Consider the following 16749-nt stretch of genomic DNA (forward strand, 5'->3'; position numbering starts at 1 on the left):
GGGGAATGTGTCCCAAGTGAGGTTGGTGGTTTATGGCACCAACGCTATAGCTATATCTCCATTATGGATGCTGATGCTTTGGTGTTGGGGTCTAGTTGGATTACTTCCTTACTTTAGTTAGTTACCTTAGGGTGGGAGAGAGGAGGGAAGAAAAGGAAGGACAAAGTGGAAGAGAAAAAAGGGTGAGGAAGAAAAGGGGGATCCAGGAGTCACAGGAATCAAAGCACAGATATGTCAGATCCCACAGAGTTAGGCTGGGAGGTCACTGTACACAGTGACACCTGTCATCTCTCTGGACGACGTTTCACTGATGGGACATGTGAGTTCCCAGTTCAGAGCCACAGTGCTCTCAACATCCTCATGGGTTTTGCTGCCAGGGTCAAATCACAGAGGATGGTGTTTATGGAGAAAAGGATTTTAGAGCCTTGACTCGTTTTGGATTGTTTGGGAAGGTTTTTTTTTTCCAGCCCTGTGCGTGTTTTTGAAAAAGGAGCACAATAGTCAGGCTGACATCATCTGGTGTTAATGGGAACACTATAAACATTGCCACTTTGAGTCAGCCAAAGCATTATTTTACAAAGTTATTTAATCATTTGTTCCAGCATTCACCTAATCAGTGCAAATGTCAAACAAGTGTTCAGAATGAAAGAAAACGATGTATGAAGGAACAAGATGAATTTATGGTAATGACAATAACAACAACAACCTCCAGTCAGGCTAAGTACACAAGGTTCTGGATTTCTTCCAGGGGCTTCCACAGAGCAGAGGAATGTTTTTGCTGTTCACTTACACAGCTGAGCTGGCCGGTTGCCATGACAGGCAGCTTTGTTTATTTGGTTTTCACTTTTCCGCATGAAACACAGTCCTGTCTTGATTCTCCTGCCTCTGGGGCTCTCTGAGTGCTTCTAGCTAGAATCCTCTCTGTTCCTGTGCAGAATGGCTCCCTCCACTGGTACTGCTGGTGGGCAGCTGGCAGCATTGCTGGGGACAGAGGGTCTGCACACACGGTCAGGTCATAGATCACAGTTTCAGAGTTAAAACTTTCCTGAGCAGTAAGCTTGGTTTGGGGCTAGCACTAATTTGGCTTTTGAGCTCGATGTGACTCAGTTGTGAAACTAGTGGACTGCTTCATCTGGGGAATTCACACACGGGCTCTGTCTTGTCACCACCACCACATAACAGAGTTCAGGGGCACGCTGGCCTGTGTGTGCCCACAATCCCAGCAAATGTTCCCCTGATGACGGACACTGGCCAGAGACCCGACATCAGGCCCAGTGCCTGCATCAATGCTTCTTACGTCTGCTCTGGGCCAGAATGACAGTGGGGGTGGGTGGAGAAGACAGACCAAGCACAGTACCTAATAAATAAATAAGCTCACTATATAGTGTCTTAGAAGGTAAATACTGTGGGATATATCAAAGTAGAGCAGGGTAAATGATGGTGGGTGTTTCTGGGTGTGTGTGGGGAGTTGATAGTTCAAAATAGAATGGCCTGGGTTTAGGGGCACCTGGGTGGCTCAGTCGGTTAAGCGTCCAACTTTGGCTCAGGTTATGATCTCACGGTCCGTGGGTTTGAGCCCAACATTGGGTTCTATGCTAACAGCTAGCTCAGAGCCTGGAGCCTGTTGTGGATTCTGTGTGTCTCTCTCTCTGACCCTCCCCTGCTTGCGCTGTCTCTCTCTGACTCTCAAAAAGAAATAAAAAACATTTTTTAAAAATTAAAAAAAAAGAATGGCCTGGGTTTCTTACAATATTAAAACATGCAGCAAAAGCCAACCTAGCAGTTGTACTCTTGGGTGTTTAGAGAAATGAAAACTTGTGTTCACACCAAAATGTATACGTGAATTTCCAAAGCAGCTCTCTTTGTAATAGCCCCAAACTAGAAACAACCCAGATGTCCTTTGTCATGTGAATGATAAACAAACTGGCACCTCCTTATTGTGGAATACGTACTACTTTGCAATGAAAAGCAATGAACTACTGATAAACTCACAACCTAGAGGAATATCCAGAGAATTATTCTGAGTAAAAAAAAAAGTCTATTCCAAAGGGTTACATACTATACGATTCCATTTATACAACACTCATGAAATTACCAAACTACAAGAATGGACCATAGATGATGGTTGCCAGGGGGATGGGGCCAGAGAGAAGTGTGTGTAGCTATAAAAGGGCCATGTGAGTGAGCCTTGTGGGGACAGAGATATTTTGTATCTTCTATCAGTGCAACATCCTGGTTATGCTACTGTACTATAGGTTTGCAAGATGTTACCACTGCAGCAAACTGGGAAATGGGCACAGGAGATCTGCCTTATTTCTTGTAACTACATATGAATCTTACAACTGCCTCACAACAAAAAGTTTAATTACTCCAAAAATAGGGTGGTCCAGGTGGGCCCACTGAGAAGGTGACATTGGAACTAAGATTTGAAAGGGGTGGTGGAAACAAACGTGCATTTATCTGCGTAGACAGTGTTCCTGGCAGAAGCCCTACCGTAGACATGCATCTGGCATTCTCAAGGGGCACCAAGGGACAATGTGAGTGAAGAGGAGGGCATAGGAGATGAATCACAGGGGTAACTGGGACCATACCCCAAAGGCCCTGGTGGCCACAGTAAGGTCCTGGGCTTTCACTCTTGGTGGTCAGGGGAGCCATGGGTCATTCTGGGTAGCAGAGTGACATGGGCCAACTTCCATTTTAACATGCCCCTCTGGTTGCTGAGTGGAAGATAGACTGTGGGGGCTAGGACAGAAGCAGGAAGACAGTAAGGAAGCCACTACAGGCACCCTGGATGACCCTAAGTGTCACCTCTGCCTTGGAAGGCTCTGTCTGTGTCCTTCCTGAATGTGTATGCACTTAAATGTTTGGTCATACATGCAGGGGCTTCTTGAAGAAGCACTGGTCCCCAAAGCCAGGAGTCCACACTGGTCACCCATGGAGGGCACATAGCATGGTTAAGGATGAGGGTCAGAATGGTGAAGATAAGGAACCACCAAAGATAGCGACCTTATGCTACAACTTGTCATTAAAACTTGGAGCTCGTGGTGGTTCAGTTCAGCTGAAGTGTCTGACTTCAGTTCAGGTCATGATCTTGCGGCTTGTGAGTTGAGCCCCGCATCAGGCTCTGTGCTGACAGCTCAGAGCCTGGAGCCTGCTTTGGATTCTGTCTTTCCCTCTTCTCTCTGTCCTTCCCTCCCTGGTGCTCTGTCTCTGTCTCTCTCTCAAAAATAAATAAACATTTAAAAAAATGAAAACCAAACAAAACTTGGGGCCCTGGGAAGCAGGTCTGGAAGACTAGTGGTTTAGTATGATAAAAATAAAAATGCCCTGGATGGTGCCCAGGGTGCTTGTTTCTGTGCATGTCACTGAGGCTTTCAAGTAGGAATGCATTCTGCAGGGGGTTTTAAGGACTTGCTATGTGTTGGGGACTGGTGCCAGTACCAGAGGTGCAGTGGGCGTAAAGCTGGCATCGCTCTTATACTCAAAGGATCAAGCTATCTGCTGGGGCCTCTTTTTCCAAAGTCTCCAGGGGTGGACCCTTCCTTGGTTCTCCTAGATTGCAGTAACCCCAGGTGTTTTGTGGGTTGTGGCAGTGTCACTCCAGTCTCTGCTTCCATCTTCAAGTGGCCGTCTTCTCTCTGTGTCTGTGTGTTCCTGTGTCTTCAACTGGTGTTCTCCCTGCACGTCTGTCCTCACATCATCTTCCCTCTTCTTATAAGGACACTGATCATACCAGATTAGGGCCCAGCCTAATGACCTCATCCTAACTAATTATATGTGCGATGACCCTATTTCCAAATAAGGTCATATTCTGAGGTACTTGAGGTTAGGACTCCAACTTATCTTTTGGGAGGGCACATTCAACCCACAAGGAATACTGTGCCAAGAAAGGAAGAGTGGTTAGAAAGTACTGGACGGCTGTTAGATGGAGTCACAGATCTCACGTCAGAGAAACTGTTCTGAGCTCATATTCACATGCTGAATCTGCTTGCTCTGAATCACTCCCACTAATACCTTTAAAAACATATTTGGTGGGGGTGGGGGATGCCTGGGTGGCTCAGTTGGTTAAGCGTCCAACTTCAACTCAGGTCATGATCTCATGGTTTGTGAGTTCAAGCCCCACATCAGGCTCTCTGCTGTCGGTGCAGAGCCGGCCTCAGATCCTCTGTCTTCCTCTCTCTGCCTCTCCCTTGCTCACACTCTCTCTCAAAAATAAATAAAAACATTTTTAAAAATGCTTGGGTTTCCTGGGTGCAGTTGGTTGGGCATCTGACTCTTGATGTTGGCTCAAGTCATTATCTCATGGTTTGTGGGTTCCAGCCCTGTGTCAGGCTCTGAACTAACAGTGCAGGCCTGCTTCGGATTCTCTCTCTCCCTCTCCATCTGCCTCTCTTTCTCAAAATAATTAAACATTACAATTTAAAAAAAAAAAATTAAATAAAAATATGCTTTACTCAAAGTGTTTCTGTTATTGATTTCACATAAAAAGTATTTTTATGCTCCTGACACTAGGGAATTCTTGTTAGTGGTGCAGTCACTTAACAGTTGTGCCGGCCTGAATAACTGATCTTCTCCCTGTCCTGCATCCATGGCCATAATGCTGTCCAGATGGGACATAAGTGGTGGTAGGTAAGGACAAGCTAGGCTAGATCACAGAAGACCCAGCAAGTCAGCAGGACCTAGACTGGCTTGAGTAGGCAGTAAGAGCCATCTGGTCCTCAGCAGGGAAATGATGTGGGAAATGTAGAGTCCCATTGATCTGGGCAAGGCAGGGGGCAACTGGAATTAAAATGGAGATGAAAGGGTCAAGAACTGGTAATCATCCATATGAAGCTCCCAGACCTGGGGAGACAACGATGAACCCTACAGCTTCTCTTTAGAAGAGAGTGAGACTTAAGGAAAGATGGGTTGGTCAGTGATGAAAACAAGAACTTGTGGAAAGGAGAGCTTCAAGTAGAACAAAAAGGTCAGTGGCTTCGAACTACACCAGAGACAAGTGTGTAGTGGTTCCAGGGGGAAAGCCTTCCTTTCCAGATGTCTTCGCATCCTCCTCAGGCTGCGATGGCTCTTTAATCTGCTTCCAGAGTCCTGGGATGGCTCAGTCTCCCCTGGTGGCCATGTGACCTCTGAGACCAGGGCTGGATGTCCTCTAGGTCCTGAAGCTCCCCTTCCCATGTCCTCATCAGAGCTAGGGCAAGAGGAATAGGCTGAAAAGGAGGAGTGACCTGGAAAGGACCCAGGGGAGGTGGTCTGGCTGAGCACCCAAAATGGCCACAGTCCTGGTCCATGGGCAGACTTTTACTTTCTCCTGGTGCCACAGACATCACAGCTAAATCCATTTAAAAGAGGATGGCAAATACATAAATCATGACCCCCATATTCCCTCAACCCCTCATAGGACACCAGAGAAATATATATATTATGCCTCACTAACAACCATGGTCAGGAATAAATCTAGAATTCTTGAATTTAGACTCTAGTTCATTTGTATGCCTGTTGCTAAATTAAAAGCTTGAAATAATTTTCTGCTGTAAAAATACAAGTCTGTTGTTATTCAGATAAACAGATTTTTCAAATCAAAGACTTGAAATCTTAGGAATTACTTCAAAATGCCTTTTGGAAAGCCTTTCTGTTTCTGATCATAAAATGTCAAAGTCACATTATTGTGAGCTATAGTTTTTCTATACTTGATCTTAGCCAAAAAGCAAAGAAGCAATCCAGTTTTTCTAAATTTAGTTTTACTTATTAGTACTCACAGCTAAAATGACATGCTATGCTTTAAGATAATAAAACACATTTCTTTAGAAATATATTATATGTAGGTGGGATTTTGAGCGATAAAGGAGTAAAGAAATAAACAAATCCTCCTCCCTAAAAACAACTATAAAAGTGGACATCATTGTAAAAAAATAAAAACAATCATTTTAGGGCTCTGAAAATTGACCACAGGCAAACAACAAATTGAGAAACATAATCGTGAAGAAACTGTGGAGATTCAGGTAAAAGCATTAGGGATGGTGGCATTCTTGGCTGGGACTACCTCTGCCCTTCATCCCAGCCCAATAAGTCTGGTTGTTCTCCCATGGCCCTCACTAGATTTGGAGGAAAGAGTAGAAACTCACAGCTAGCAGGAAATGGGGAAAGCCTGCAGATCTCCTAACCTGAAGGTGCTATCCTTGTCAGAATGAGCAATAGAGGACTACCCAGAAACTGAATAGGAGACCTTAGAAATGCGACAGCCATTGAAGTCTTGGTAAACATTCCATGTAACCCTGGCTTTCTGGGAGCTTGTGATCATGCACTGTGGAGACCAGGGAGGGCCTGGCATTAAAGTAACACTTGAAGCAGAGTTGAAATTGCCAAAATTGAATATGTCTCCTAATTCAAACACAGATCCATCAAGACAGTAGCATGTTTGTGCACAACCTTTGACTAATCAGTGAGTGACCAGTAAGCTATGCAAACACAAAGTGCCTCCAAAAGAAGCTAGGCCCTCAAAAGAAAAAATACAAATAAGAATTTTAAAAAAACAACAACTGGGCAGAATCATCAGTAGATGCACACTGGTGTGTGTGTGTGTGTGTGTGTGTGTGTGTGTGAGAAAGAGAGAGAGAGAGAGAGAGAGATTCTATAGATCAAGTCCAGGCAAGTTAAAAACCAAGAAAAAGCAGTAACAACTAAGAATCTCAGACCATAAAAGGAAAATAGAATCAAGATTGGCTATATTATCTAAAATATCCAATTTCCAACAAAAATGTATGAATCATGCAAAAAAAAAAAAAAACCTGCTACTCATACTTCGGAGAAAAAGCCAGTGGAAACTGTCTTTGAGTAGCCCTGATGCTGGATTTAACAAAGACTTCAAAGCTGCTATTTTAAGTATGTTTTTAAAAAACTAAAGGAAACCATGTTTAAGGAATTTGAAGAAAATATTATTAAAGTGATTCAACAAGTAGGAATATCAATAAAAATAAAATAAAATAATTTTTAAAGGCCCAAATGGAAATCATAAGGCTAAAAAGTACAATAACAAAATGACAACTTTATTATATGAGATCGGCAGAAGGAATCAGTGAATTTAAAGAAGGGTCAATAGAAATTATACAATCTGAAGAACAAAGAGAAAAACAATTGAGGGGAATAAAAAGGTCAAGTTCTCAGAGACCTGTGGAACAGTATCAAGCATGCCAATTGCCTAAGGGGAATCCTAGAATAAGAGGAGAGAGAAAAAGAGCAGGAAAATTTTTTGAAGAAATAATGGTTGAAAATCTCTCAAATTTTATGAAAACTTTAACCTGTAGATCCAAAACACCTAAGGGTAACCAATTAGGAAAAACAAAACAAACTCTTGAAAGGAAAAAACAAAGAGGAAACCTTGAAAACAGCAAAGGAAAAATTAATCACATATAGGGGAACAAAAATAGAGATAATGACTAAATTTTATCAGAAAAAATGGAAGCCAGAAAGTAGTAGAATGCCACATTCAAAGTGCTGAAAGAAACAATTGTCAGACAAGAATTCTATTTCCAGCAAAATTATCCTTCTAAAGTAAAAGTGAAATAAAGATAGTTTTAGATAAACAAAAACTGAGATAGGGTGAGCCTAAGAGACATGCCTTATAAAAAAAAACTAAAGGAAGTCCTTCAGGGAGAAAGAAAATTGCTGCAACTTGTAACTCGAATCCACAAGAAGAAATGAAGAAATTAATGCCAGAAATGGTAAAAATATAAGTACTTATGAAAGACTTAATGAATATACATTTTCTCTTTTAATATTTCTTTAAATGGCATTAAATTATATAGAGCAAGTGTATTTTAGGGTCTACAACATATATAGAGATGTTAATATATATGACACTAATAGCACAAAGGTGAAAATGGTAAGAGAGAAAAGGAAGCTATACTAGTACAAAACTGCTATACTTTACTGGATTAAGTTGGTACTAACCTGAGGTAGGTTGTAATATGTTAAAATGCATATCGTAATACCTAAAACAACTACTAAGGCAATAACGAAAAAATATAATTTAAAAATCAACCAAGGAATTAAAGTATTGTTCAAAATTATTTGTTAACACAGAAGGGTGTAAAGAAATAGAGAAACAAAAAAGGACATGAGGCATATAGAAAATAGCAAAATGACATATATAAATGCAATCATATTGGTGATTACATTAAATGTGAACAGAATAAATATCCCAGTCAAGAGTCAGAGATTGTCAGAGTAGATAAAAAAGCAAATTCAACTATATGTTGTCTGCAAGATACACACTTTCAATTCAAAGACACAAATAGGTTGAAAGCAGAAGGATCCCAGCTCTCACAACTCTTATGCGGCACAATACCAGAGGTTCTCGCCAATACAACAAAACAAGGAGGATTAACTGAATGAATGTATTACACACAAATTGGAAATGGAAAAGAAAAACTGGTTTTATTCAAGACAGCATAATTCAGAAAATCTCAGGACAAAAGATTAAATATAAAATATCAATTTTTCCTGTATACTAATGAACAGCCCAGAAACAAAATGAAGAAAATCCTGTTCACAATAGCATCCAAAGGAATAAAATACTTAGAGGAGTAAACTTTTAACTTTAAACGTTCAAGACTTATATACTGAAAAGTACCAAACACTGCAAGAGAAATTAAAGATCTATATAAATTGAGATATACTCCATCTTCAAAATAGAAAGAAACAATACTATTAAGAAGGCAGTTTTCCACAAACTGACCAACAGAATCCCCACCAAAATTCTGGTAGAACTTTTTGTAGAAATTGATAAGTCAGTCCTAAGACATATATGAAAATGCAAAAGACCTGGAATAGCCAAAACAATTTTTTTTAAAAAAGAAGAACAAAGTTGGAGGGCTCACATTACCTGATTTCAAAACTTACTACAAAACTTCAGTAGTCAAGACAATGTGGTATTGACAGAAAGGTACATATATAGGGGTGCCTGGGTGGCTCAGTTGGTTAAGTGTCTGACTTCAGCTCAGGTCAGGATCTCACACCCTGCATCGGGCTCTGCAGGCTCTGTGCCGACAGCTTGGAGCCTGGAGCCTGCTTCGGATTCTGTGTCCCTCTCTTTCTCTCTCTCCCCCCAGCTTACATGGTCTCTCTCTCTCTCAAAAATAAAGAAATATTATTTTTAAAAACTTAAAAAATATATAGACATATAGATCACTGGAAAAGAATTAAGAGTTCAGAAATAAACCTTTATATTTATAGTCAATTGATTTTCAACAAAGGTACCATGGTAGTTCAGTTGAGAAAAAATGCTCTTCAACAAATGTTGCTGGAACAGTTGGATATACATATGCAGAATCATGAACTAGAATCCTTACCTCACAAAGCATAAAATTTAACCCCAAATGAATTACAGGCTTAAGTAAAATGCTCTCATTTCTCTGTCCTTTCTTCTAAGCATTTTACTTAAGTAAAAGTAAAAAAGTATAAGACTTCTAGAAGAAAATATTATAGAAAGTCCTTGTGAACTTGGGTTAGGGAAAGAGCCCACTTCAATACTGTACCAAAAAAGCAGAGTATGATACCAAAAGAAGTAATATACTGGGCTTCATTAAAAAATTTGCTGTTAAAAAGATACCATTAAGAAAATAAAAAGACAAACCACAGTCTATAATATTTGCAAATGGATGTCTGATAAATGATTTGTATCTTGAATATATGAAGAACTCTTATAATTCAGTAAGAAGTCAAAAACCTCAATTAAAAAATGGACAAAAGAGGGGTGTCTGAGTGGCTCAGTTGATTAAGTGTCCAACTCTTGATTTTGGCTCAGGTTATGATCTCATGGTTCTTGAGTTTGAGCCCTACTGATAGCACAGAGCCTGCTTGGGATTCTCTCTCCCTCTCCCCTCTCTCTCTCTGCCTCTCCTGCTGCTTGCGTTCTCACTCTCTCAAAATAAATAAGTAAACTTAAAAAAGAATTTTTTTTAACATTTATTTATTTTGAGAGAGCAAGAGCACAAGCAGGGGAGGAGCAGAGGGAAAGAGAATTCCAAGCAGTCTTTTCACCATCAATGCAAAGCCTGATGCAGTGCTCGAACCCACAAACCGTGAGATCATAACCTGAGCCAAGATCAAGAGTCAGACGCTCAACCAACTTCGCCACTCAGGTGCCCCACAAAATAAATAAACTTGAAAAAAATGGACAAAAGATGTTAATAGATATTTCACCAAAGAAGATATTTGAATGATTAATAAGCACATGAAAACCTATGTCTCCACAAACACTTGCCCGTGTTTTTGCTTCTAGGGCATCCTGGAAGGAGGAAAGTGTTGGGCTGCCCTACTGTGCTTGAATGGATCTGCAGTATACAAACCAAATCTATCATGAGCTGTGTAGTAATGATAAGAAAAGTACTATTACATAATCTACGCCTGGCAACCATGGCATTCTGCTCCAGTACAGCCTCTGCCATTTTCAAAGCACATTGATGACCACCATATTATCTAAACCTCACTCACCCAGTGGGTAAAATTCTCCCTAAGAAAGACTTCCCCTGGCCACCTAGTAAGCTCCTCACTATCCCTGGGTCTCCTAGCCGCTTCCTCATAGCCTAACAATATCCCAGGCAGCAATGGCCAAAGTTACCTAGTCTGTTATCACAATAGGGTGCATTTTGGCTGGTTAAGATATCCCTCCTGTTCTCTTTATCTTTGTCTCTTTGAAACCAAAAGATATGTCATGTTACCCTGACATGTCCTATAAAGAGAAGAAAGGACAGAGAAATGAGAGCATTTACTATGATTGAACTCCATTTGCTGGGATTTTTAAAAATCAGTGCAAAACCACAGTAGCCAAGGAGGAGGGAGAAATGTGGTTTACTGAGCTTTGCTGAAAAGAAGGAATTTCTCTCGTGGGACAACTTGCTTGGAAATAGAAGGAGATGAAGTTTAGACATGTGATTTTCATTACCAGCTACATCCTTTCAGACAGAAGGCAGATATAATTGGATCCATTTCTATTTTAATTATAATTCTTTGGCTTTAAAGTAATCACCAATGGAAATTTGCAAGCCACCACAAACGCCGCCATTTCAAATTCCCTGGATTTTAATGTGGTCTGGATTTCTTTCGGTAGGACTGAGACTACCCACCACAACTAATGTTTGTTGTTACAGACCTAAAGTTTTCCCCAAACAAAGATAAACTGATCCTTTCCTTTTCTCTTCTTTCCCTCCCTCCTTCTATTTTTCCTTTTGGAGTAAAGAGAGAGCTCTTCTAAATTTTGCCAACCCTTTCCCCTACAAAAAATAGGAGAAAGAAGCCTTTTGTGATGAAGGACAGCAGAGTGCAGATGCATAGGGCTTCCTTTTGTTCCCCCTCGCTGGCCAGAGGCATTCTCCAACCTCTCTAGCTGTCAGATTCAGAAGGAGTCAGTCACAAGTCCTGAGAAGTATTGAAATAGAGTGAAACGGTATAACCAGCACTGTTAATCCCCATGTTAGCTGTTTCCTACTCACTTTCTTAATATCAGTCTCTGTCTCAAAGACATTCTTGGCAGAGTTGGAAGGGAACCCAGGCAAAATCAATCCTGAGGATAAATGCTGAGGTGCCCATGCAGTCTCCAAGAGGGTCCCTGCTTCCACATTCCTGAGAGAGGACTTGGCGAGTATCTGAGGCCCTATATCTCATCCTCTGACACTGGCCACACAGGTGCTTGGTGGCTTGTTGCACATGGCCTGCATGGGACAAAGGCACAGCCAGTCTTTCTTTGAAGCAAAGTAAGTTAATATAAAGAAGCACGGTCCATGTTGTAGCCACAGTTTGGTTTTAAACTAAAATTCAGACAAAATGGTTATGAGTGTGCTCCAATGTTCTGCCTGCTCCAATTTGCTCTGCACTCAAATGTTTTACTCAAATTCACTATAATTCAACAAGTCCTAATAAGTCCTGTTAGTGTGGAAGTAGAACATTATTTGTTTATTTGGCTAGTTGGTTTCTTTATACACATACGTCAGTAAAAGAATACATGCATGCCCTTGCACACACATCAAGAAATACAAATAGCAAAGCACTATTATTTAACAAAACTAAACATGAGAGTTGCCCCACATCAGTAATACAGTTTCAGAATACAGAAAATACATGAGTGAAAAATGCCAGTGTTAGTATTTGGGAATTAATCTCACAATCAAAAGGTCTTTAGCAAAGGAACAACAAGCAACAAGTGCAGATCACTGCCTGAGTGCATGGGTGTCAGCAATTTCTGGCAATCAGCTGACATCCAGCAAAGAAGGCTTGGAGGTAAACCCTGGTTTACAAACATGGAGCTCATGCCTAGAAATGAGGCCTAGCAGACAGCTGTGAGCCAACCAAGAAGTGTTCTTGTTTTTGTTTTTCAGTTCTTCCCTCTTCTATGCCAACCTCTAATAAATCTGAACAAACTAAGCTTGACATTTCCTAATGGTTCCGAAGAGGAGATAAAATTAAATCATATAACACCTTGTTCAACAATATTTTTTCTTTGGCTTGTGTTCTTTCTTGTTCAGACCAGAGGGACTCACATCTCTCGAAGTCAACGTGGCCTCTTTGTAAGCTGACTCACAGAGGAGGGACACTGGGATCCCTGCTCTCATCCTCAACTCTGTTCTCTCTCTGAATCCCTGGGCCTTCCTGACAAAGGCACATGGGCAGTAAGTACTAGTCACTTCATTAATGGACAAAGGCTTATAGTCATCATTGGTTTACATTCCTATAATTTAAAAAAGGTCCACAATGACTTTTCCTATCACAAGGAAATCCGTATTTAGAGAGGAAAAATGAAGGGCCTTACAACCACGCTTCTACTCCAGACCAACATTGAATATAGCCTAGGTTGGCAAATCATGACAAAAAGTTTCACAGTTTTTCTTGCATCTTTCTCATGAGGCTTTTGTATCTCTTTTCCTTTTGATAGGAAAGGAAGCTTCTTATACATGAGGACCTGAATTCCTTCTCTCATGGTTTTCCAGATCCTGTTATTATTCTGCTTTTCCTGGCTCCTGCCACCAACCATGGAGAATTAAGAAGGGGCTTGTAGGGAGTGCCTGGGTGGCTTAATCAGTTAAGCGTTTGACTTCAGCTCAGGTCATGATCTCACAGTTCATGAGTTTGAGCCCCACAATGGTTTCTGTGCTGACAGCTCGAAGCCTGAAGCCTACTTCGAATTCTGTGCCTCCCTCTCGCTCTGCCCCTCCCCTACTTGTGCTCTGTCTTTCAAAAACAAATAAGTGTTTACAAATTAAAAAAAAAAAAGGCGGCTTGTAGAGGTCAAATAATAGCCTCCTAAAGATGTCCACATACCAATCCTTGGAATCTGTGATTATGTTAGGTTACATGACAACACAGAATGAAGGGTGCAAATGAAGATAAGGTTGCTAGTCACAAGACTGTACAATAAGGAGATTATACTGGATTATTCTGGTAGGCTCAATGTCATCTCGAGATTCCTTAAAAATGGAAGAGAGAAGCAAAAGAGACTGAGAGAGAGATGTAACCAAAAAAACTGGTCAGAGTCATGCACCATTTCTGGCTTTCAATACAGAGGAAGGGGCTACGAGCCAGGGAATGCAGGTAGCCGCTAGAAACTGGAAAAGGCAAGGAAAGAAATTCTCCTCCAGAACCTCCAGCACACCTTTATTTTAACCTACTGACACTTATCTTGGACTTCTGATCCCCCCAACTACAAGATAAGGTAATAAAATTATGCCATTTTAAGCCACTAAATTGGCAGTTACTTGTTTCAGCAGCAATAGAAAACCAAAAGAGAGGTGAACACCTTATTGTTAGCCTTTCTTCTCTAATCCCACCTGTAGCATCATGCCTAATAGTCCAGTCAAAAATCATTCTTAATTTTGTTAGGTTTGACAGTGCCATAGGAATAATCTCTTTCTTTTTTTAAGTGGGCTTGAACTCATGACCCTGAGATCAAGACCTGAGCTGAGATCAAGAGTCGGACACTTAACCAACGGAACCACCCAGAAACCCCAAGATCTTTTTTTTTAAGTTTATTTATTTATTTGAGGGGTGGACAGAGAGAGGGCGGGCCAGAGAGAATCCAAAGCAGACTCTGTGCTGTCAGGTCAGAGCCCAACTTGGGGCTCGACTTCATGAACCGTGAGATCATGACCTAAGCCAAACTCAAGAGTTGGACACTTAACCAACTGAGCCACCCAGGTGCCCCAATCTTTTAAAAAATAATATCCCCATATGATGTATATGTACAAATATTTATAGGTAAAATTACATGGTGACTGAGATTTGCTTTAAAATACTTGTATGCAAAAACCAAGTTGGGAGGACACATGAAATCAGACAATTGTTGATAACTGTTGAAGCTAGATGATAGGTACATGAAAACTCATTATGTTATTCTCTTACTTTTTGTACATGTTTGAATATTTCCATAATATAAACTTGAAATATATGTAGATGAAATGAGATTTAAAATATCTATTTATAGGTAGATATTTTATTCTAAGTAAGCTGAAGAGCTTTTCCACTGTTTTTACTTAGAGTTTAGTTCATGAGACTCTGAGTTTTAACTTCACCTATGCTACAGAAGCCAGTAGTGGCTCTGGGCTCTCGATTTTTACTTCTTCCTAAGCAAGAAAAGAAGATATTAAAACTAATGCACACAATGGATATAGAGTTATCGTCTTTCTCTGCATGAAAAGGTGTTGAGGGCTCTGACAGAGGAGGGAGAGCAGGGCCATGGTAGTCATGGGGGTAGGTAGACAGTCCATCCCTAGGGCCTGGCACCTCTCAAGTCATCTTTGGCAGCCTTCTGGCTCCCTTCTTCAGGTTTTGATTTGGCCCTGAAGCTTATAAAGAATTTAATCAATTCTAAATTAATCAACCAAGTGTAACTTAATTAGTTCTAAAATCCAATTGTTTTTACACTTTAGTATCTGTGAAGTAGGGGTATATTCCTACCCCTCATGATCAGTATCTGGGAGCATAATAACACACATGATTGTGTACATCAGGATCACCTTCCAACAGGATTTATGTTCATCTCAATTTTTTGAATGTTCTTTGACATTTACGCAAGGCTCTGTGGTAGTTCTGTACTACCACCATAACAAATTACCACAAACTTCATGACTTAACATAAGTATCTTATGGTTCTGGAGGTCAGAAGTCCTACATATGGGTCTTACTGGGCTAAAATCAAGGTATCAGCAGGCTGTATTCCATTTTAGAGGCGCTAGGGAAGAATCCATTTCGTACTCATTTGAATAACTGGCAGAATTCAGTCCCCAGAATAACCTTACCATCTCAAGGCCTTAATTTTACTTGCAAAATTCTTTGTATAATCTGATGCAACATATTCACAGGCCTCAGGGATTACAATATGGACATCTCTGGTTGGATGAGGCATTATTCTGCCTACCTCTGCCTTTCCTACAAAATATTTTGCCTAGTAAGACAACAGAAGGCTTTCCTACAGATAGGGGAAATTGAGCTAAAACCGTATGGATATTCCATCTTCTGAATACGTTAGATATACTGGGGATGGCAGGGATTGGATGGGTTTCCTGGGAGAATTCATAAATAAAGGAGATCTTAGGGGCGCCTGGGTGGCTCAGTTGGTTAAGTGTCCAACTTCGGCTCAGGTCATGATCTCACAGCTTATGAGTTCGGGCCCTGTGTTGGGCTCTGTGCTGACAGCTCAGAGCCTGGAGCTTGCTTGGATTCTGTGTCTCCCTCTCTCTCTCTCTGCTCCTTCTCCACTCATGTTCTTTCTCTTTCTCTCAAAACTAAACATTAAAAAAAAAAAAGAATGGGAATTTATAGGTCCTATTGTACCTATCTGAGCTTGGTAAGTGTAAAAATGAGCAAAATTCTTCACATTAACCTCAGACAGAGAGAAATCTTGGCTGAACCATATTCTTCCATCTGAAAAATGAGCTTGTATACACACACATATTTACATATATTTGCACACTGTCCAGCACAGTGTTATTGCAGCAATTCTTTCCCCAGGACTCTAGCCAGCATCACTGTGTTCTAGAGACACTGCAGGTGCATGATCTCACTCCTGAGATCCAGCCGTGTTGGTGCTCCTCCTGTCCCAAGCCAAATGTCCCTGCAAGCAGACTTGAGTAGAAGCCTTGGAGAGGGATACAAAAGTTCATATCTTTATTCCAACTAAACAGAATCCAGGTATACCTGGACCCACAGTAGGCATGGTTCCATGTCCATCCACCATTGGCTTTGCCATTGAGAATCTAATACTTCATAATAAGTTCTCTGAGAGTGAACTGATATAAAAAGTTTGAATTTTCCATGGTTCTGTGGTTGGACATTTCCCTTAGCTGCAGAATCTGTTATGTGAGGTGCTGAGTAGCTGGCTTCTCAGATCTTGTGGTGAGAATTACAACTCCATCTGCATGCAGGGTTTAATTACATACAGTCAACACCCTTCTCTAGAGAGGGATCTGGTGTCCTGGCTTCATTAAGGGTATTTGCAAGAGAGGAAAAGATTGCACTCCATGTGAAACAGAGAACCTATATGAAGCCCAGAACTGGACAGACATCAGACTTGTCAATAGCAACTACTGATTTGAAAAGGTCATGGAATGATGGTTTTGAAAGTGTTGCAGAAAAAGAGCTTTGAGCTACAATTTTTTATCCAGCTATATTATTATTTAGAGAATGTGAGATTGGGGGCACCTGGGTACCTCAATCAGTTGAGCAGTCAACTCTTGATTTTGGCTCTTGGGCTCTAGCTCCATG

The sequence above is a fragment of the Crocuta crocuta genome, unplaced genomic scaffold, assembly GCF_008692635.1.
Source record: "Crocuta crocuta isolate KB4526 unplaced genomic scaffold, BGI_CrCroc_1.0 scaffold231, whole genome shotgun sequence".
NCBI lineage: Eukaryota > Metazoa > Chordata > Mammalia > Carnivora > Hyaenidae > Crocuta > Crocuta crocuta.